This window comes from Macaca nemestrina, chromosome X (genome assembly GCF_043159975.1).
Source record: "Macaca nemestrina isolate mMacNem1 chromosome X, mMacNem.hap1, whole genome shotgun sequence".
NCBI lineage: Eukaryota > Metazoa > Chordata > Mammalia > Primates > Cercopithecidae > Macaca > Macaca nemestrina.
The window spans coordinates 26,548,080-26,571,540 of NC_092145.1; the positions used below are offsets into that span (position 1 = coordinate 26,548,080).

A 23,461-nucleotide genomic window follows, 5' to 3' on the forward strand; every position below is an offset into this window, starting at 1 on the left:
AATAAAGTAATCCTGACAAGCATGGACAGTCGTGAGTAGAGGGTAGTATGTTTTAGGCCTCAGAGACACAGGGAGGCTAGGTGAGAGAGTATGGCTCACTTATTACTGAAATCAGAACTCAAAGTGCTCATCTTTCTTCCCTAGTGCATTTGATGAGTATGGCCTTTGGATGAAGCACCATCTTTACCTTCTAGGAACCTCCAATCCAAAGGAGCGACTCTCCGTTGTAAATTCAGATGATGATTTTATTTTTTATTCAAAAGGGCTTTGCTTGCATATGCAACTGAATAAGCCAGGGTTAGGTTACTGATTAACAAACTTTAGGTGCTTATATTACCCCGGCAGACTGATTTGTTACTATCCACATCTGTCTCTTGGCTCATAGGTAATATTTTTGCAAAGGCATTTATCTGTTAAAATTTTTGGAGTGAATTATATGCATTTATTCCGGAAATTTTTGCAGATTTTTATGGTGGAATTGCTGACCCACTGAGTTGTTGTCAAACCATGTTTGGGAATGCTAGAGATAGGCCCTTTACATTCCTTCATTCAGTCACCTAAGGTTTACAGAGCTCTTGCTATGTGTCTATACTGTGTGAGTTGCCAAGGTTACAGAATTAAGTAAGATACAATACTTATGTTAAGCCAATATCAGTTCTCAAAGAGCTCACAGTTTGGTGGGAGAAAACAAATAGGCAAGCAGACAAAGACAATAGAGAGTAATAAGATATGTCAAAGTGGGAAGCACAGATGGCAGGAGGACTCCAGGAGACCATTAAACAGTACTTGATACCCTGAGGAGTTCCTGTGCTGCCCCTCACACATCAAGGTGACACTTGGAAACATGCTCTGTTAAATTTTCACTGAGACAACCACACACTCTCTTGCTGACCCCAGTGACCAATGGCATAGATCTGTGACGTGAGTGGCCAGAGTTCAGGGGTTAGTTGATGGCGGCGAAAGAAAGCAGAGCTAATTGGCCCACATGGGCTTCAAATTGGCAAGCATGGCCTCATTAGCACTGTGATCCTCCCTTCTGTGTGCTCTGGTTACCAACTTGGCTTCCCAAAGGGACCTTTAGAATCCAGGTGTCTTTGGTCAACGTTTTGATCTCTGGGATCTTATAAGCATGTCCAAGAGTATTCTTCACCCTTGACTTTCAGAAGAGGAAATCAAGGCACTAAGAAAATCAGATTGAAATGAAATTGCTGACAATTTCATGAGGAGTTTTCCAGCTTCTTTGATGACTTTACATCTTCATATGGTCTGTGCACCCCTAGGGTGGGTAACAGATTTGCTTTTCCTACCAATACTTGACCTGCTAAGCTGTGGAGGGCTGCTCATCACAAATTGTAAGGTTAGCTCTGAAAATGAGTCTTTCAAACACAGGGGAAAAGCCTCCCCTTTATCCCTTTCTCTGTTTCATCTTCATGCCTCCTCCAAGTTCAAAACACTCAGTTCCTCCAAAATTGTAAATTTTCTCCCCTGCACTCCCCAGTCCTTAACAAGCTGTTGATGTTCCAGGAAATGTCTTTTCCTATGAAAGACATATCACGGCAGCTAAACAGCTGGAGTCCTCTGACAGCCAATCAGCCAGGCCTTAGGGTATCAGTGTGATGCGCAACTCAGCTAGAAAGTGTCTATTCTCTAGCTGAGCAAATGTCATCTCCACCAGGAAGCTGCAAAAGGATGGTGAGAGACTGCACTGAAGTGTCTGTGAGGCTGAGTTCCAAGGGAAAAAAAATCTATAAATACAAATATGCTGCAATATGGGAGTGCCTGATTCAAGGGTAAATATATGAATGTATCTCTATATAGACTGTTCAGGAGCACTATTTACACACTCTATACGTTATGTGGAATGATTATAAATGGTGTTGCTTAATAGACTTCTTACCTTAATAAATACATAGATTTTCCTTAGGTAGACTCTTGGAAGAAATTCATACCATTGTGTAACTGAACTAAATAAAACATACTGGCTTTTATACTTGAAGAAAATGGCAGCCCACCACCAGCAGAATAAGACCATTAATTGGAATTGGTTTGCTCTAATCCTTGCATGCACTCATTAAGGTTATCAGCATCCTTCTGAGCAGAGGTTCCCAGGTCAGTTAAAAAACAAGAGAAGAAAGTGTTTGTGTGTGTTTAAATAGATAAATGTAGATAAATACCTGGAAAACTAATATTAGATTGCCAGTGCTTTATTTTGACACATAAGAACACATATACACACACACACAACTACCAACAACTAATTATCACTGTTATACCATAAAAGTGAATTTAAAAACAAGCAGAAAGGCCAGAGTGTTAATATAAAAACAACTTTTTCAGTTGAATACATTGAATTATAAGATTAACTTAGTCTCTGTAAAAAAAGATAAATATAAATTAAGAGAAATAGACAAACAGAAAACATTACAAAAATATAATTAAATTTCATCCCCAGCGGGAGTAAACTCCATCACAGACTGACACTGATTCATGAGCTGGCATATGGAAGCCATACTGATTGAGAATTTGGGCTGAACCCAGCTACAGGAAATGGGGTAGGAACCATGTGGCATAAGAACATGCCACGAGGAAAAACACAAGGTTATAAAGAGGACAGCATATAGCTGGTAATATTCCTATCACAGGGTCAAGAGAACAGTGGGAATCCAGCATGACAGTTAACATAATAAAATAATTTAGATTGGTGGTAAATGGCAGAACATAAGGTCAAGAAGATTCAACTAATAGCAAGAGAAGAGTCAGATCCATACAGAAAGCTTAACTATCTAATGCTGTATAATAAATGGTCAGCTGGATTAGTGTCAAATTATTTTAGCAGAAATTTGGGAGAAGTATATAATTTTGGAAGACTGAACATTATTGACTCTGTCTTCCAAGATAGGAGAGTTTCATTTTGTAAAACACTAACAGTTTTTCTGATCAAATAGATTTTCACATGGTTCCTAGCTTCCACACTCTTCCTAGCTTCCCTTGCCATGCAGACTTTGGGTACTTGTACATATTTCCTTCTGGCTGATTTCTTAAGCTCTTTACAATTCTAACCTTTCTTCTTCTTTGCATTTTTTTCACCATCTCTCGCTGTTCTTTGTTTCATGGCAACGTGTACACAGAGTTCTCAACTGAAAATTCAGTAAACATATATTCCACATCCACTATTTGCAAGGCACTATGTTAGGCCCTGCAGATGATCCAAAGAGGAGTATGTCTTAATTTCTGCCCCTAGGGAACTTATGAGTAGAAGGTGAGGATAAAATAATTACCCTAATATATACTAAAAGCTAGACCATAACAGTTTCCCAACAGAGAAATATGAGGGATAAGAGATTGTATCTAGCTAGATGACTAGGAATGTTTCAGAAAGAAGAGAGTATTTGAGATGGACCTTGAAGGCATGTAGGATTTTGATAGGTACAGATGGGGTTGAAAGAAGAGCAGGAGCAGAGACTTGGAATGATTCTTGGCCACTGGCCATGCCTAGGGAGCAGAGCCAACTGTAAGTGCTATGATGAAGATAAAAACAAATGATAGTGATTACAAGGCTCTTGATTTAAAAATCAACAAATTATAATAATTTGTTTAACATAAGTATTTTTAATTGTGTGAAGGGGAGTGAGTTAATGAATAAATTAATTTGAAAAACCACATAGAGTTAATTGAGTTCACATCTGTTAGCTGTGTAATCTTGCACAGGTTACTTAGCATATATGTGCCACAGTTCCCTTACCTGTGAAAAACAGGATAATGGTTTTAAAACAGTGCCTGGCATATAGTGAGCAAAAAATAAATTGTTGCCATTATTACTTGAAAATCAGAGTCTGGCAATGAGTTGAGTTTCAGTTTCTCTCTAGAGGTCTCTCTGCACTTAGAGACGTCCTATGTGCTAATTTTCAGCCTGACCATTGTAATCTGTTCCTTGGATCTCAGCATAAAGCCATGATCTGAAAGTCCCGTACCAGGCAGAGCTTAGAGTTGAAAGATTACCAGGAAGAAGGAACAATATGTGCATTCCAAATCATATGTGTAGCTGGAAAAGAGGTTAGAAGCTTACCCGAAACACTGAAAGTCACTTTGCTTGAAGTAGACAATTTTCCAGATTAGTCACAAGATGCTCAGTGCTTCTGCCACTTTTGCAAGCACAGGTGTGAGGCAGTTAGGCGTGGATGTGCGATTTCCTCGTTTTTCAGCTAATACAAAGAAAGCCTGATTGCTTGAGCTGGTGCATAACAATAGGCAGCAGCTGTGGGTTCACTCAACAATTGCTGGGAGGGAACATTTTTTCCTCTGGGGTTATATTTAAATCAGGGAGCTTGCTTGATGGGAGGGGGCTGAGAGAAATTGCTGCTGCAGGTAGGTGGTCCTGCTTAAGAAGCCCAGGCATCTCAAACTCACCTAAAACATCAACTACATTATTGGGGTGGTTATATTTAGAGTACAAAGGGGTTCCTTAAATCTGAAGGTGCTTCCCTAGTTCTTTTATGCTTTGTTAACATATCATAGAGCATTGATTGAGAGGACTAAAAACTAAAGTGTTTGCAGCTAGCGATCATTGAAGATCCATTAGGAAAATACATCAGTCTCTGGAGTCGGTGAAAAAATAGAATTCACTTTATTCATAATTCTTCTTTTTTGCCTCCTGTATTGAGTTTCTACAATGCTCCAGACATTGTAATAGGCACTGGAGAGATAAGGATGCTCCTCTTTTGATTTGAGAGGAAGTGGTGGGTCAAATAATAGAGATATGTATAAGGTAGGGAATAGGCACCAAAGTGGGGTTATGGGGGATTGTGTTTTCTTCACCTCTGTGGTCTCATGTCTCTCTCAGTGTCTGCTTGGCAAATAGTAAAAGGTCATAAAAGGTTTTTGAATTTACAACAGTAAGAGGGAACTTTTACATAACTCTACTGGAGTCCAGAGAGTGTATAAGATCCAGCCACTTAGGTAAGTCATAACAGCCATAGAGTTTTTTCTGTATCACTGCGTAAGGTCTCTGCTCTCTCTTTGATGAATGAGATGAGTGTTTTGATGTTGCTCCCTTCCCTCTCATCCTCTTTCTAGCGTGTGCACACACGCTTCTTTTCTGGTTATTTCTCTACCCTGTGGGGGTTGTGCTTAGCTGAGGTTTAAGAAACGTCTCTTATGCTTTAAGAGTCTGGATGCACTGAACAGGTGAGGCAGCTCTAGGGCCCTTATATCCCTCTTTTACTTAGGCCCAGAAGTAATCACTATCTTTCTAAAGAAAGGCACAACATCAGGAAACAAGCTACATACAGTTGCCCCTAGTCTGTTCAGAAGTTGCTGAAGATGGGATATATGAGCCAGGAGTGAGGTCTAGGAGAAGAAATGTCAAAAGAGAAGCTGCAAATGCCATAAGCGGGGACAATACTATTTAGATATCCATCTTCTTGGCCAGTTGAGCCAAAACATTTATTATTTATCTTGGTAATATCCAAGGTCCTCCTTTTAGCTATTTGAAACTATATATTTTTAACTATAGTAATTCCACAGTGCAGTAGTACACTAAAACTTATTCCCCTTATCTAGCTGTAATTTTGTCTTTTAACAAATCTCTCTTCTCCACCCTTCCCAGACTCTAATATCCTCTGTTTTACTTCTTCTGTGAGACCAACCTTTTTTTAGCTTCCACTTATGAGTGAGAGCACATGGTGATTAACTTTCTGTTCCTGGCTTACTTCACTTAACATAATGTCCTCCAGTTCTGTCGGTGGTGCTGTGAATGACAGGATTTCATTCTTTTTATGGCTGAATGGTATTCAATTGTGTATATATACCACATTTTCTCTATCCATTTATCTATTGTTCAACACCTAGGTTGATTCTGTATCTTGGCTATTGTGGACAGTGCTGCAATAAACATTTTTGTAGCTATGGTAAATTGGCTTGCCTTCTTGATTTCTTTTTCAGCCAGTTTGTTTTTTGTGTATATAAATGCTACTGATTTTCGTATGTTGATTTTGTATTCTGCAGCTTTTCTGAATTCATTTATCAGTTCTAAGAGATTTTTGTTAGAGTCTTTTGGTTTTTCTATGTGTAAGATCATGTCATCCACAAACAGGGACAATTTGACTTCTTTCTTTCCAATTTAGATGCCTTAGATGCCCTTTATTTATTTCTCTTGCCTAATTTATCTGGCTAGGACTTCTGGTACTACGTTGAATAGGAGTGGAGCAAGTGGGCATCCTTGTCTTTTTTCAGTTCTTAGAGGAAAAGCTTTTAGCTGTTCTCCATTCAGTAGGATGTTAGCTGTGGGTTTGTCATATATGGCCTTTATTGTGTTGAAGTGCTTTTCCTTTGATACCTAATTTATTGTGAGTTTTTATCATGAAGGGATGCTGAACTTTATCAAATGCTTTTTCTGCTTCTTTTGAGATGTTCGTATGGTTTTTGTTCTTTATTCTGTTGATGCAATGTATCATGTTTTTTGCTTTGCATATGCTGAAACATCCTTGCATTTCTGGGATAAATCCCACTTTATCATGCTGTATTATCTTTCTGATGTATTGTTGGATTCAGTATGCTAGTATGTTGTTGAGGATTTTTGCATCTATGATCAGGAATACTGGCCTGTAGTTATTTTTTATGTTTTGTCCTTGTCTGGTTTTGGTATCGGCATTAAGCTGGCTTTGCAAAATGACTTAGGAAGAGTTTTCTCCACTTTAGTTTTTTGGAATAATTTGAGAAGAATTGGTATTAATTTTTCTTTAAAGATTTGGTAGAATTCAGCAGTGAAGACATCCAGTCCTGAACTTTTCTTTGTTGGGAGATTTTTTACTAATGATTCAATCTTGTTACTTGTTATAGGTCTGTTCATATGTCCTACATCTTCTTTGTTCCATTTTGTTAGGTTGTATGTGTCCAGAAATTCGTCCATTTCCTCGAGGTTTTCAAATCTAGTGATGTATAGTTGATTATAATAGTTTCTAATGATCCTTTGTATTTCTGTGGGATCCATTGTGACATCTCCATGTTTCTGATTTTGTTTGGGCCTTCTGTGACTTTTACTTAGTCTAATGGTTTGTTAATTTTATATTTGAAGAAAAACAACTTTTTGTTTCATTGATCTTTTAAAACTTTTTTTTAGTTTCAATTCCATTTATTTCTGCTCTATGATTTATTATTTCTTTCTTTCTACTAATTTGGAGTTGGTTTGGTTTGTCCTTCCTTTTCTAATTACTTGAGATATATCATTAAGTTATTGATTTGAAATCTTTCTAGTTTTCTTTTTTTATGTAAGGATCTGTCAAGTATTCATTTTTTTATTAGCTCCTTAAAACTCATTCATCCTGTAAGTTTGCCTCTCAATACTGCTCTTGCTGTGCCCTATAGATTTTGGTATGTTTTGTTTCTATTTTCATTTGTTTCAAGGAATTTTTAAATTTCATTTTTAATTCCTTCCTTCACCCATTGGTCATTCTGGAGCATGTTGTTTAATATCCATGCATTTGTATAGTTTAAAATGTTCCTCTTGTTATTGATTTCTAGGTTCATTCCATTGTGACCAGGTAAGATACTTGATAGGATTTCCATTTTTATTTTAATTTTTTTTCTTTGAGACTTGTTTTGTGTCCTAACACATGATCAATCCTGGAGAATATTCCATGTATAATCCATGCTATTGACATTTTGAGTGTCTCAGGGCCTAGACAGAGAAGAGTTTGTGGTTGCGGTGCTGTGGCTTTGCTGGGGATAGACTTGAAAGGCATTTCTCAGGCTGAGGGAAAGTGTGTGCCATGGCGAGTCAACCAACTTGGGGCTGGGGTCGGGTCTATGAAGGCTGTTACACTCTGGCTGGGAGCACGCTCACACAGTTTCTTGGCTGGCCTGGAGGTGTGCCTGCCAGGAAACAGGAGCTATTTCTCAGGCCTGGGATGTGGTTGTATGACTTCTTGCCTGGCCTGGGTATGTGTCGGCTGGGGTGGCTCATGGGGCTGTTTCTCAGGCCTGGGATGCAGGTGCACAGCTGCTCAGCTGACCCGGAGTGTGTCTGCCAGGGACAGCCCACAGGGCTATTTCTCAGACCCAGGACACAGTCCCATGGCTTCTCAGCCAGCTGGCATGGGTAAATGTCTGCTAGGGGTCGCCATTGGGCTGCTTCTTAGGCCCAGGATGGGAGTACAAGGCTGCTCGGCTGGCCTGGAGGCTTGTCCACCAGGGTGGCCTGCAGGGCTGTTTCTCAGTCCCAAGGCATGGGCACACTGCTGATTGGATGGGGGTATATCTGCCAGTGGTGGCCCTGAAGCTTTTCTCAGGCCCTGATTAGGGGCTGCAGGGCTATTGGGCAGGCCAGGGGCTTGTCTGTAAGGGGTGGGGCTGTTTCTCAGGCCTTGGGAGTGGGTGTGTAGCTGCTCTACCTGCTGGGAGTGTGTCAGCTGTTCAGAGGCTTGAGGGCCTTTCCTGCTTGAGGGAGGGAGTGCAGCAGTTTGGCTGGCTCAAGGGTGGGTTTGCACTGGGTGGAAATGCCAGACTGTTCCTCTGGCTGGAAGTGTCTGTGGTAAGAGTTGGTTTCCCTGTTGTGCAGGAGCAAGGTCATAGCTGATCCTGGGTCTAAGCTCTGCACAGCTGGGGTTGTAGTGTTCAGCTACCAGTGTGGGCTTAGTGGAATGAAGATGGAGCCCTAGTGCTGGGGAGGTATAGTAGACTTCAGCAGTGGGTCTGGTCTCAAGTTCACAGGGGGTGGGTATGAAAAATATGTGGAATTTTCCTGTAGTAAGGACTTTAGGTGTTTGTGGGGCAATGGAGGCTGGTGGGGTTGAGCTTGCCTTTGCCTCATGATGGGAAGTCCCTTCTGACTCCAGGCAGATCTGATCCAGGTGGGGAAGAAGAGCTGTGGAGGCTGGGTGCTTCCATGCTGCTCTTCTGGATTTCTAGTCAACATAGGTGCATCTGCACTCCAGCACTCTTCTTTTGACACTCCAGTTAAATATTATTTGTTTTTTCATTGCCTTGGTCCTTTCTTGTGGGGAGTGGGGAACAAGCACCTAGTGTCTCTACTGGATCATCTTGCTGATATCTCTCTCCAGCACACAAACTTATTCACATGGGGAAGAACCACAGAGTGATAACCCCAACACCCCAATGGGGCACAGAAGGTTATATATCATCTTGAGGTTAAAGAAAGAATGGGGACTTGGACTGTGGCAAAATCGGTTATGGGAGTGGGAGAAGAGGAGTCCTGGCTAGCAAGGTGGTCTTGTTATCTAGATGAAACCTCACAGGTAGCAGGCCTCAGAAAGAATAGATGGTAAATATTTCTTTCAGACCTTTAAGGGTATCAGACTTTCAGTTAATCATTCCTAGATCTGGACAAGGGAAGGCTTCAGAGAAAACCTGGCTTCATCAATGCAGATTCTCTACAGGTACAAATCTTCCACACAAAAGACAGCTTTGCAGGGCTACTTCTGTTTCCAGGTCCTCTGAACAACCATGTCAAAATATGGCAAAGAAATATTTTGATTTTTTTCAACATAGAGTGATAATTTAACTATTTAGTATTACAAACACAGCACAACCTTATTTGTCACTCCTTTGCTCAGAAAACTTCTATGATTCCCTGTTGTCCTAGAGAATCAAGTTCCAAAGCCTTATCTTGGCATTTACAACTCTATAAGATTGAACCTTAAATTAAAATACTCTAAGAATACTTCTAACATTCTCATTTCATTCATTTTTCAAACTATAGAGTCAGGTTCAATTAAGGAAAGGAGAGGGCCTCTTCTGGAGAGCAGTGAACTGTGTATAAACACAAGTAGAGTCAGTCCTGTTTTGTAGAAAAACCTACAGAATTCCAAAATAAGTCCTCTTCACTTTGGGGTAGGCAGGGATAGATTGTGGAGGCATGCAGGGGAGTACTGGTAATCCACAAATGGATTACCATTTGTGGTAATGAATTCTGATTACAATTAAGAAAGTGACACCCAAAGAGAATAAATCCCACAGCCCATCTGTAGAAACCTTGAACTAGGATTCTGTTGTCCTCTCTTTCAGTCTGGTAGATTTTTAGGCCAGCTTTGATTTGCTGTACCTGCTGCCTTCTATTACCTAGAGTGGGATAGCTGTGCGGCTAAATAACAAAATTTATTTTCAGCCATTAACAAATTAGTACTAATTAATTTCTCAGAGCCACTTGCAATCCCACATGATATCTGAAGGAAAGGGGTCACGCAGATTACTTGAATAGATAAGTGTAGGTGAGAGACATGAGATACTGCAGTAAGGGCATCACCAGATGGTACACAGCAATGGGAGGCAGCATGAGGTCACTGGGTGTCTGGAGAGCAGAGAGCCAGGAAGAGAATGAAAGCATGCCACAAGCAAGAGTCTCTTATTTCTCAGCCTTATATGTGTACTTCATTTGCCTTTGAGAGAAAGTGGGGGTGGCGATGGGAAATGCACTGATGGCTGAGTTTCAGGGTTGACTTGAAATCTGCTGAAGAGAAGTCACCTAATCTTGACCTTCATTCATTGACTGATACTGAATTCTGCATTCAAACAAATTACTCTTTGCAGTTAAAAGCTCCACAGATGAGTCCTTTTGTAAGCTGTGCTTAGTATACTAATGAATCATACTTGTCAATAGATTTACCATTGAAGGGCTTATGAAGTACGGTTTATCAAAAATGGCTTAGATCTTCAACCTGTTTCTAGGATTGTCAGTTAGCAAATGCATTTGGATGCTTAGAGCCCCCATTCTGGCACTTCACTAGAACTTGACCTAGGCTCTAATCTTTAGCTATGGTTGTCTTGTGCTCTTACACCTCAGGAGCCATGCTATTCCTAAATTCCATGGATCTTTATCAGAATAATGTGTATATATATATAAACATATGTATATAAACACATATATAAACACACACACACACATATATATACACATACACACACACACACACACTGAGATGAAGAAGTCTTGAAGCTCTCTCTGACCTTCCCTCTTCCCCGACTGTCTCTCCCAAAGAAGCTGAAATTCCTTTATCTGCCTAAGATCCAGACCCACCAAGGAGAACAATTGTTTTTTTTCTTCCATTTCCTGTTATCTCTTTATCTATTGCAGAAAAGAAGACCAACATGTAAATACACCTGAACAAACACTTTTACAAGTATAATGTCTATCTCCAAAGATCATTTAAATTCCAAAGAGAAGTATTTACAAGTTCCCATATCCATTCATTCTCCTTGGTAATCCCCTCAACAGAATTCCTCTTCTCCCCCATCCCATAACCTGTTTTACCAGGATTCAAATCCCCATTCTTTCCATAACCTTGAGGTGTATTGCAACCACCTTTGCAAAGATTATTGACAGTGAGGGAAATCTAGCATGGCTGACTGTGTCTTGCTTCTAGCCTCACAGGCCAGCTATGCTCACTCATTCCTGGATGTAGGCCAAGCTAACCATGGGAGGAGCTTGTAGTTTAACTTCAAAGCAAGGATGATAATAGTCCATTCTTAAAACTGCCTTCTTGTTCAGGGGCTTAAATTGCCTTTGACTAATGAAAGGCCACAAGGTTAGGATTATAGGAGGGGCCTGAATTATGCTAAAATGTAGGTACAGTTTTCATAATGTCTTACTGCTCAAGGGTCATGTTGCCAGATGTCACAAGATTTGTGATGTCCCCAGTTGCTCCTATAGATAACATAACTATTGTAGAGCTAAGATTGGTCTTTTGAGATGTGTTTCAAATTTTTGCATTCTGGTAACTGACTGACTCCACTGGGAGTTGTGACTCATAACTCAGCTTGTCCTGTGCTCAGCCCCCTCAACCCAGAGGCTGACTCAGTGCTTTCATTTCTGTAAAAGAATGTGAAGACCATTCTCTACACCCCTATGATTGCATCTGCAACCAGTCAGCAGTACCCATTCCCTAGTCTCCTCTCTACCAAAGTATCCTTGAAGAACCCTAACCTCTGAGTCTTCGAAGAGACTGATTTGAGTAATAACTACATCTTCCACATGGCTAGCCTGTATTAATTAACTCTTTCTTTACTGCAGTACCATAATCTCAGTGAATTGGTTTTGTCTCTGCACTGAGCAGGAAGAACCTGTTGGGTATTTATAGTATATAAGCTTCTGTCCCTTACTGGGAAGTTGGGTCTTCATTCTGAAAGTTCTTGTGTGCACACATTAAATAAATTTGTGTGCCTTTTCTCCTATTAATAAAAAAAAAATCTGTGTGTGTGTGTGTGTGTATATACATATATTTGTATATATACACACAGAAACATATATTTTCCCCAGAGAATAGAATTCTTATGCCAGCTAACCAAGAGAACATTTTCTGATCCCCATGTACTTAGGAAAACAGTACAAACAGGTAAAGCAGCTTTTGCATATTGGGAATAACACTTAACACTAGCTGTTCAGCCTTGGTTAAGTAATTCCCTCTGAATCTGGTTTCCTCTCCATGCAATTGGAGATAATTTCCCTACCTCACAGAATTGGGGTATTGATTGAATGAGTAGGTATATGAAAGTACACTGTAACCTGTAAATTGCAGATATTAACATGTCAGATATTAATGTCAGGAGTCAGTAGAGTGCAGTGGTATAGAATGTGGGCTCTGAAATCAAACTGCTTGGCCTCATATTGTAGCTTTGCCATTTACTAGCTTTGTGACCATGGGCATGTTAAACTCTGTGAGACTCAGTTTACTTACCTGTACAATGGGATAATAATAGAACCCATTTCCATAGAGTAGTTGTGAAGAGTAAATAATTAATGAAGATAAAATGCTTAGCACTGTGCCTGGAACATAGTAAGCTGTCACTATGAACAAGGAAGTAAACAGTAAAAATTCATTATATTCTGCAGGCCTGATCACCTTTGACATATGCAGTCATATTTGATTATAAACAACTTTGTGAGGTTGGCAGAACAAAGCATTATCATCAACATTTTACAGAATAAAGTATTGTCATCAATGTTTTACAGAAAGGTTGATGATTCCCTCAAGAAACCTCAGCAAATAGGTGGTAGGCCTTTGATTAGAACTCTGAATTCATTTCTTAAGGCCTAAAATAAATTCTGAGACTGTTTGTACAACAGCAGCCCAGCAGGGGAGAGCTTTCTGGCTAGGGATCTCCTGACAGGCAGCTGCCTTCTTCCTCTCCTATGTTTAGGCCCTATCTTATTACATGTCATATTATTACTATGGTCTGAATGTTTGTGTTCCAACCTTAGAATTCATAAGTTGAAACACTAACTTCCAATGTAGTGGTATTAGAAAGTGGGGGCTTTGGGAGGTGTCTAGGTCATGAAGGCAGAGCCCTCATGAGTTAAGTTTCATGCCTAAACAAAAGAGACCCCAGAGAGCTGCCTTGCGTCTTCTACTATGTGAGGATACAATAAGAGGCACCATCTATGAGCCAGAAAGTGGGCCCTCACCAGATACATAATCTGCCTTGATCTTGTACTCCTCAGCCTCTGGAATTGTGAGAAATAAATTTCTGTTATTTATAAGCCACTCGGTCTGTGGTATTTTGTTATAGCAGCTTGAATGGACAAAGACAATTACCAAGTTATCAAATAGGCCATGGGCAGGAGCAAAAAAAATCTTCATTTTCTCTCTGTGTTTGGTAGCACACTTGAATTGAATTCCTTCATTCTACTTCTATTACTAATAAATACATTTCATCATGAATTAGATTGCTACTTCTTTCTAATATAAGTATGTTACTGTCCATTGTGCACTGGAAGCCTTTCCCATGTCTATTTCTTTTATGAGGCTGTCTTTTTTATTTAAAACCTCTTTGTTAATCACAGCAGCTATCTCTGTCATTTGGGGACCCACTCTGTATTAATGAATATGGATTGGAGTCTTCCTAATTGTTCTCTGAACACCTCCCAATTTTCAGAAGGGTAATTGATTTCAATCAACTTCATTAGTACACTCTCTACACTCTCGAAAGCCTGTAATTTTCAAGTTCAATATTTGTGTGCTCACACCCTCAGGAGTGCTTCATTTGTATCCCATTACAATCCTGGAATTCTAACCAGTCACCAGCTTTATCATGAAGCTTATTTATTTTCTAGTATGGCTGAGTCATGCTTTAGGGCATCCCCCATACGCAAATATATATATTTTTGTAAAAGCAAAATTACACACGTATTTTTAAATTTAAAATGTTAACAACTCTAACTCTGGCTCTAATGAAGACTGTATTGAAATGATTCCCATGCCTCTAGGGGTATGATAGAGTGTGAAGTAAAGAAACTAAGGTTAGATGTTAGGTGTTTACTGTAGACAATTAGTCAAAGAGAAAACTTTAGCTTGGAAGTGAGAGGAGCTCGTTGGGAAGATAATATTTCATAAAAAAGTCACTTTTAGTTTAACTTCTAGAAAAATAAATGAAGAGAAATATATTTAGATACATTGTCACATAATAATTAGTTTTTTATTGTTATGAAACTTTCCCCATATTCATGTATATTTTTTTCTTTTGTTGCCTAAGTCTACGTTCAAAGATCTGTGGTGGTTTACTGTATTTCTGTGGAACTGGAGTAACTAATTATAGTCTACAATAGATACCCAGTTGTTGGTTCTGCCTCTGAAAGCTCAAAGCTCCTTATTAGATTTTATTGGAGAAGTACCTAAATTGAAAATATGAACACTTTTATCACTGTATTTCTACCGGAATTACCCTCATTGAGGTTCTTCTTGCCATTCTTCAGCTGGACTATTGCAAAAGCTTAACTGGACTTTCTACATCTCTTCTCTCCCCACTTCAACACATTACACACACTATTGCCAGAATGTTTTCCCCCAAACATTGTGTCATTCCCTTGTTAGATCTTCAGTAGCTCCTTGTCACAAGTGGCCTGGAGTGCAACATCACCCATAATCTAATTTTTCAACTTACCTTTCTAATTCTATTTGCTGTTACAACTTCATATACCATATGTTTCAGTCAAATGATTGTGATTCCTCAAAGGCTCCATAAGCATTGGCACATACCTGTGTCTACATATGCTGCTCCCTTAATGAGCAACACCTTTCTCACCATCTCTTTGTATGGACATTTTATATGTCTGCATTTGTTAGGGTAGCCATAGGCCCTTATAAAAAAGAGACTGTAGAGTAGAGTGGCTAAAAATTCAGAACTTCATTTTTTTTCTCTCGTGTAACAGCTCTGTTGTGTTTCAGAATGCAATGACTCTGCTTCATGTGGTCATTCAGGATCGTAGGCTCCTTATAAGTTGTCAGGTCAAAAAGTTATTGCTCTACCATACCCTAGAGTGTCATCCTAATCGGAATGATGAAGGGTGGCCCACTTCATTCACGTTCCAGCTAGAGGAAAAGGAAAGGGTGAATAAGACATGTACACTCTCTTAGGGTCTGGGTCTGGAAGTAGGCACATTCACACATAACTGTGAGGGGAGGCTAGGAAATGTAGTCTAGCTGTTTGTATGGAAGAAGCAGAGAAAAAATTTTGGTGGTCAACCAAGTTTATGACATGTTGAAATCTAGCTTACATGCCAGCTTCCTTCTTTAGGCTATGCTGAGCCCCTCAGCTGGAAGCAATTTCTCCTTCCTCTGATCTACTCTAGTTGAGGGCTTCTGAAACTAATGTGTACAAGAATCACCTGTGAATCTTGTTAAACTACAGAGGCTGAATTAGTCAATCAGGGTTGGGAATTGAGATTCTCCATTTCTAATGAGCTCTGAAGTGATACTTATGCACTAGTCTGAAGAATACACTTTGAGTGTTCTAGCCCATTGTCTGTTTCTCTCTTGTGGAATGTAACTTTTTCTACTTCATATTAGCTATTTGTGTGCATAACTTAGCCTCCTTACTAGACAGTTAATTCCCATAGCAGAACCTGGATCTCATTGGCATCTGTCACTCTCACCCTGCCTCCCTACAGCACTAAGAATAGAGCATGCACACTTAGATGTAGTTAATAAATATTTGAATCATTGATGAGTGGCTTCAACTCATTTAGAATGTTGAACATAAACTTTTGAAGGGCAACACTACTTATATTAGCTTCTGGACTATGCTTAGTGCAATTACTTATTTGAAAATTGTCTGTTGAAAACTCCCCTCTTACATAGCCCAGCCAAACTAAGGGAACACTGGCCCAGAGAGCTGAGCTAAGTGGAATTCAGCAAATGGAAACCACATTTTATTGAGGACTTTCCCCCTCTGTGTGCTGTAACTCTTTCAAAGGAAATGCTAATCCCTATGTTTGGAATTCATTTCCAGAGAGCTTCTCTGCTTAACAAGCGTGACTTTGTGCCCACAGAGCTTCATAAGCCAATTTTATCAGTTTTGTTGAAGAGGTGGCTTTTTTTTTTTCCCCACCTGGAAACACTCAGTGATCTTCTATCTGGAAAGTCTCAAGTTGAGTACCAATTAAAGCTGGATAAGAAAGACTCCTCTCAAGTTGGCACCATTTTAGCCCGTTCTTTTCTCAGTCCTAACATATTTAGTCATGTGTTGGCCTTGGAGATTAGGGTGGAAGAAGGAAGAGAAGATAAAGTGGGTTAGGGTTTAAAACAGAGGCTACTTTGTAATCTATCCTAAGTCTTATGAAGCAAAGTAAGAAGACCTGAGGTCTCCTGCCTCGCACCTGTCTGCATGATGGAACTCCTAACTAGAACTATTTTGTACTTCGACTTTGTCATAAATGAGACAGAGCTGAGGTTTCCCTTTTGGACTCTGTATGTAAAAGGTTTCACAAGCAAATTAATCATGTTATTAAGATTTTACAGATTCTTAGCCTAGTTGAAGAAATGAGTTTTAGTTTCTATTAGCCCCACTGGTACAATCAACTAATGTACCAATCACAAACTACATAACTTCACAGTGGGATCCTTTACTTTTTACCTGTAGGCTCTTTACTTGGCAGTATCTTTTTAGCCCTTAGTTCCATTACTAGGCTTTGGAATTGAGAAATGGATATTCAGACGTGCCATTAATGTATACTGACCCCTCTCTTTCCTTACTGTCGACTAGATATAAGGGTTTATGGTATTATCTGCACAATGTGTCCGGATAAGTTGTTATTGCACATGGCTGCATTTGATTTTGTAGGTATTCCACATTTTTCGGCTTCCTATTCCCTCAGTGAGACCTTTAGCATGGCAATTCAAGAATGAAAATATTCTCAACAGAGCTAGGACTAGGGTGAGGCAACCCAGGCCCCTAGGGAGCAAAATTTAAGGAGGCACTAACTTGCATATGCATGCCCTGGAAATGAGCACCTTCTTAAATGTTGCGCCCTAGGCACCTAGCTTGCCATATTCTAGTCCGGGTCCTGAGTTCCAAATCAGAGAGCTCAAAGTACTAGTTGCTGAGATCATTTGGATGATTGAGTCAACCCTAGCCCTTTACCCCAACTTGTAGGCATGTGTATGCGTGACTGCAGAGATCCTACAAATGTACATATGAGACAATAAAAATGGAATTCTGCAATCATGATTTTATTAATCACATGAAGGTAAGACTGACATTCAATGTTTATTTGCCCTCTGTGCTGCAGTAAAACAGTCTTGACATAGATTTTTTAATGAGCATGCATTAATTATTGTCTTTGAGAATCTCCTTGAATTTAACTCTTGCTGTTGCTCCATGGTCTCAAAGTCCCCTGATTTTTCAGACCACCAATGGCACATCTAAATGTAGACAAATGCATCACTTTTATCCAAGTGCCTAACTATACCCACTTGCAAGGCATATGTGAATGCCACCTAATTAGTTGTGAAGTGCATTTTGGCATATGTCGGAAGTTAAAGTCACTTCCTTAGAGGAACTCAAACTCCGAATTTATCTTTATTAAGGCCTTGTCCAAATGATAAATATACACTGCCTCCTTGCTATCTACTGCTTGGAAATAAATCACTTTAGGATTGATTTGCTAACGGCTTTCTTCACTCTAAGGGTCCTCCTGCCTGAGAGGTCATACTGTCCTTCTTCACAAACAAACATTGATAACCAAACAGAAGACACCACACTGACCATACAGTGAATGAAGAAGGAAGTCTGGAGCGAGGGGAAGCATGATCCTTTGCACAGCCTAGAAAAAACGAACCTTACCAAAGTGCAATATTATATTCTGGACAAAAGCCCCCAAACCACTTTTTAAGAATATGAGTGAACAAATGGGATATATTCATCTTCTTTTTCAGCAAAGTGCCATGAACGTTGGTACTTTAGTCAGGAATTACAAACCCCTCCAGGAGTCTGCCAAGTAATAGAAATCAGTGAAACTGGCTGGGTATGAGACAATCAGGAGTGGTAGGGTCTCCAGGGAAACAGAGAATGCACTTATCATCCACTGCAGCTGCTTTTTGTGACATGGGAATATGGGCCAAATCTTGTTAGATCTTCTGATTCTTCAAGAGAAGCAGGTAACTTGATTTTTTTAATAACATGATGGCTCCCATTTTTTAACTGTTGGAAAGTTAGCTTAAGAACATTTTAAGGTCACTGCGTGGGATAAATAAAATATCCCTAAAGGACAGAGTTGCCTCACTAAGTCTTGAAACCTGACTCCTTTCCAGCTGTGATTCCTTGCTCAGGACCATAACTCTGGATTCACATGGTGACTTTCAATGGCTCAGCCAATCATGCTAAAGTTGTATATTCTTAAGATGCCAAGATATTAAATTGTATTTTAGACAGTTAAGTTTACAATTATCTTTGTCTCACTGCACATGGGTGGCACCACCTGCCTGCAGGCTTAGCTCACTCTCTACATTATCGGCATAACAAACAGTGGACGCTTGATTTTCATTAGCCAGATGTAACTGATTGTCCTACCTTCACCTTTAGAGTGAGGCCACAGGGGCCCCATGGAACCACCTGCTTCTTGAGGAAGAAGTACGTACATGGAAATAGTGCTGTCTTAACCTGCTTGGCTTTCTTACATTTTTAATATCTTGTTTGTCTCAACTGCTTATTCCATGGTCATTGTCACTTCTGTTTGCCTGTTTCTGAATCTGTCAGTTGTTGACTAATAGAGGTAGAACTTGAATCCAGGTGTCCATTTCTTGAGGGAATTTGTTCTGCAAATTTATTCTCTGCAGGTTGAACTGAGATGTCTTTGATTTGCCCTGTGTCATATATATTTTAAATTAGCTTGACGTTTTCCTGCTCTTGTGATCTATGATGTGAAATTACTTCATGGCCTGTGGAAGTTCAAACACATTCCAAAAACTTCTGTTAACTTCCAGAGGAGCCTCATACTTCCTGGGCACTCATGCTGTCCGTGTCCCACACTATATTTGTATGAAACATAGCCTTTGTCTCTCTGTCTGATTCTCTCTCTCGTTCATTCTTTCTTTTTCTCTCTCTCTCACTCCTACTTCTGCTCTCACTCGAAATCCATCCATAAGCTCAGTAGACTTTCCCCAGTCACATTACCCCTCCCCTTGCCACCAGGCTTCATGCATCTCACTCTGACTGTACCCTTCCCATCACAGCTCTTCACCCCCTGCCTCTCAGCTTGCCCTGAGAATGCTAACTTCTTTTCCTTCTACAGTGATAGAGCAGCCTCCTTACTTTTATGTGGCCTTGCTGCCACTTAACACTAAGGTCATTGGAGTTGGGGGATGACCTTTTTGAACCTGTAAAAATAAACTCGGATTCTTTTTGTTAATTAACAAATGAACATAGAGCCAAAAAGCCTTGCTCTCTAGTATCTTAGGCTGGGTCTACTTCTGAGCCAAGGCCTGATGCTGATGCCTTTATGAATATCCCTGCTCTACCTTGAGACTATCAAAATGCTGCTTCATTTAAATTTTGCCTCCCCTCTTCTGTTCTTCCCAATCTCAAATAACCTTATCACTTCATTTGTTTTGTGAGTTGCCCCACGTTTCCTTTGATGTGCGGTCTCCCTTGCTTTAGGAAGTTAATAAACTTAACTTTGTGAGACTGTAGGGGTGTCCCTGTTGGTTATCATCAGAGGGGCTTTACTACCTTCTGCTGCAAGCATTTATTAAAGTATTTGTCCCAATATATGCAGTTTTCCCCTTAAAAGGATTTATCTTTCATTACAATGTAACTTCCGTGAAGACAGGGGATTTAATCTGTTTTCTTCACTATTCTAAAACAATGCTTGGGTCATGTTGAAAGAATGAACGAATAAATTCTGTTAATAGCCCTTAAATTAATACAATGATCTCCACATCCTTATAAGAGTATGGTACCTCATTTCAGCTTCTGCTGAACTGTGCCTTTGGTTCTGAAATAAGAAAGACTCGGATAGACCCTGTCTTAGTCCCTTCAGGTTAATATAACAAGATATCACACACTGGGTAACTTATAAAGAACAGACATTTATTTCTCACGGTTCGGGACATTGAAAAGTCCAAGGCCAAGATGCTGACAGGTTCGGTGTCTAATGAGGGCCTGTTTTCTGGTTTTTGATGGTGCCTTTTTCAGTGTCCTCATATGGTAGGAAAAGGGCAAACAAGCTCCCGTGGGCCTCTATTATAAAGGCGCCAATCCTAATCATGAGAAATCCATTCATACAACTTTATCACCTCCCAAAGGTCCCATCTGTTAATATCAACACCTTAGGGATTAGAGTTCAACATATGAATTTTGGGGGAATATAAATATTCAACCATAGTAGACCCCCATTCCAACATTTAGCTGTATAATTTGGGATAAATTATTTAATCTCTTTATACCTCTATCTTTTTAGCTGTGAAGTGGGGATGATGCTACATATTGTATTTGGTTGGGAAGATTAAATGAAGTGATTTATATGAAAAGTTTATTGTGGAGTATGACACATGGTAAATGTTCAGTAAACATCAGCTAGTATTTTTCATTATAACTCTCCCTGGCCTTAATTTTTCCAGATTCCAGGCACTTGCACATCACTGTGCCCCTGCTTCTATTCAGCACTGCATTTCATTTTGCCTCATGATATGGTAAGGTATGTATGTCTTCTTTGTTTAGTTGTAAACTCTTTGAGGGCAAGGTCCATGTCTTACTTACCCGTGTATCACTGTAGATAAATACATCTATGTATCACTGGCACATAGCAGTCACTCTAAATATCTGTGGTTGAAAAGTCTGCCTGGAAAAGAAGATGACAGTAAGAGTGCAGAGCTGAGCCTGATTGGTAAATGTAGTGACTGCAGTGACTGTTAGCTGATTATGATAGAGCATTAATAGCTTCTTTTCTGAGTGGTTTTATTTTTTATTTTTATTTATTTATTATTATTTTTGAGATGGAGTCTTTCTCTGTTGCCCAGGCTGGAGTACAGTGGCATGATCTCTGCTCACTGCAACCTCCACCTCCCGGGTTCAAGCAATTCTTTTGCCTCAGCCTCCCGAGTAGCTGGGACTATAGGCATGCGCCACCACATCTGGCTGATTTTATATATATATATATATATTTTTTTTTTTATTAGAGACAGGGTTTTGCCATATTGGCCAGGCTGGTCTCAAACTCCTGACCTCAGGTGATCTGCCCACCTCGGCCTCCCAAAGTGCTAGGATTTCAGGCTTGAGCCACTGTGTCCGATCTTGAGTGGTTTTAGAATATAACAACTAAATAGGAGGAGCAGGCGCAATGAAGGAGCTTTTTTGAGTGTCGTCTGCTCCTGCTGAGTGGTATTTGAATGACCCAGGGAAAATGAGAAGGGCCAAGGAAGTGGGTATGGACCAACCTGGTCATTTAATTCCTCTAATTCTCAAGAATTGCCACTCCAGTCTAGCCTAGCAATTTGGAGCAGTGGGTAAATTATTTGTAGCTAATCTGTAAGCAGAGATCATTGTGCTGACGTGTACTGGGGTTTTGCTCTCCTGGCTACCAGGTGGGGACCTGTGACTGCTTTGTCTTTTAGTTGCTCTAGAGACTGGAAATAAAGGCATAAAATGCCCTATGTTCACTTAGGGGGGCTTAACTCTGTGAGTGGCTCTCTACTTGTGAAAGTATTTATGACAATTGCTCTCCTGCTGCGCGCGCGCGCGCACACACACACACACACACACACACACACACACACACACACACACTGCATGGCCCAGAATAAAGAACAAGTCTTAAAACCTAGGAGAAGGTAAGAGGGCAAGGTTTTCTCAACATCCCTTTCCTGCACATCCTGCACAAATTCACACCTTTTGGCTTTTCGCTCATTTCCCAGTGTCCCAACCCCACTTGCCCTCTTTAGTATTCTCCAAGGGGTTACATTTGATGATCACTAAGATCCTCGAGCCTGTGGTGTGCTGGTAAATTGGCTCTCTAGGGGAAAAAAGCCCTGATTTGTACCTTTGTAGTGTTTCCTGATTCCCTTCCTCCTTCTTTTCCCCCTCCCTGCCTCCATTTCTCCCCACCCTGTTCTCTTTTTCCTGCATTCCAGGCATAATTAGTCCCACCCCTCCAGTTCATTCTGCCTAGTTTTTCTTGTTTTCATCTTAGTACACATAACTTGAATTTCTCAGCTGTGTGTGGCAAAAGTATATACCATGTTATTTTAAAAAAATTTTTTCTTGATCTGTATAGGTAATTGAAATGATTAGTGGTAGCAGTTTTTATCCAATCATTGCTTTAAACCACACTCATGACATCCACAACGTAAGTAGGATGTTTTTGTCATTTTCTTGGAAATCATAGCCAGATAAATCAGGCAAGAGAAAGAAATAAAGGGCATTCAAATTGGAAAGGAAGAATTCAAATTATCTTTTTCACAGATGACATGATCTTATATTTAGAAAACCCTAAAGATTCCATCAAAAACACTGTTAAAATTGATAAATGAATTCAGTAAAGTTGGAGAATACCAAATCAATGTAGAAAAATCAGTAGTATTTATATATGCCAACAGTGAACAATTTGAAAAAGAAATCAAGAAATCAATACCATTTACAATAGCTACAAAAAATATAAAGTACCTAGGAAAATTTAACAAAAGAAGTGAAAGATCCCTGCAAGGTAAACTATAAAACACTGAAGAAAGAAATTGAAGAGGATATAAAAAATGGAAAGATATTCTGTGGTCAAGTATTGGAAGAATTAATATTATGAAAATGACAATACTACCCAAAGTGATCTACAGATTCAATGCCATCCCTATCAAAATACCAATGACATTCTTCACAGAAATAGAAAAAGCAATTTTAAAATGTATATGGAACCACAAAAGATCCTGAATAGCCAAAGCAATCCTGTCCAAAAATCTGGAGGTATCATACTACCTGACTTTAATAGACCTTATTTTTTATGGTAGTTTTAGGTTCACAACAAAAGTGAGAGAAAGGTACAGAGATATTCCATATACTCCCTGCCCCCACATGTGTTGAGCCTCTCCATTATCAACATCTTCCATCAGAGTGGTACATTTGTTCAACTGATGAACCTACATTGACACATCATTATCACCAAAAACTCATAGTTTACATTAGGGTTCATTCTTGGTATTGTATATTTTATGGGTTTTGATAGATGCTTAATCATGTATATCCACTACTA

General features: G+C 39.7%; 1 long non-coding RNA gene across 1 annotated transcript in view; it reads left to right on the forward strand.

Annotated features, from left to right (window-relative positions):
* LOC105468454 (uncharacterized) overlaps positions 1 to 21,102 on the forward strand; it is a 64,857-nt gene extending 43,755 nt beyond the window's left edge. The window contains exon 3 of the long non-coding RNA XR_011618296.1: positions 20,844 to 21,102. This is a non-coding gene — a long non-coding RNA (uncharacterized lncRNA). The remainder of the gene's footprint in view (positions 1 to 20,843) is intronic.
* The last annotated feature ends 2,359 nt before the right edge of the window (positions 21,103 to 23,461 follow it).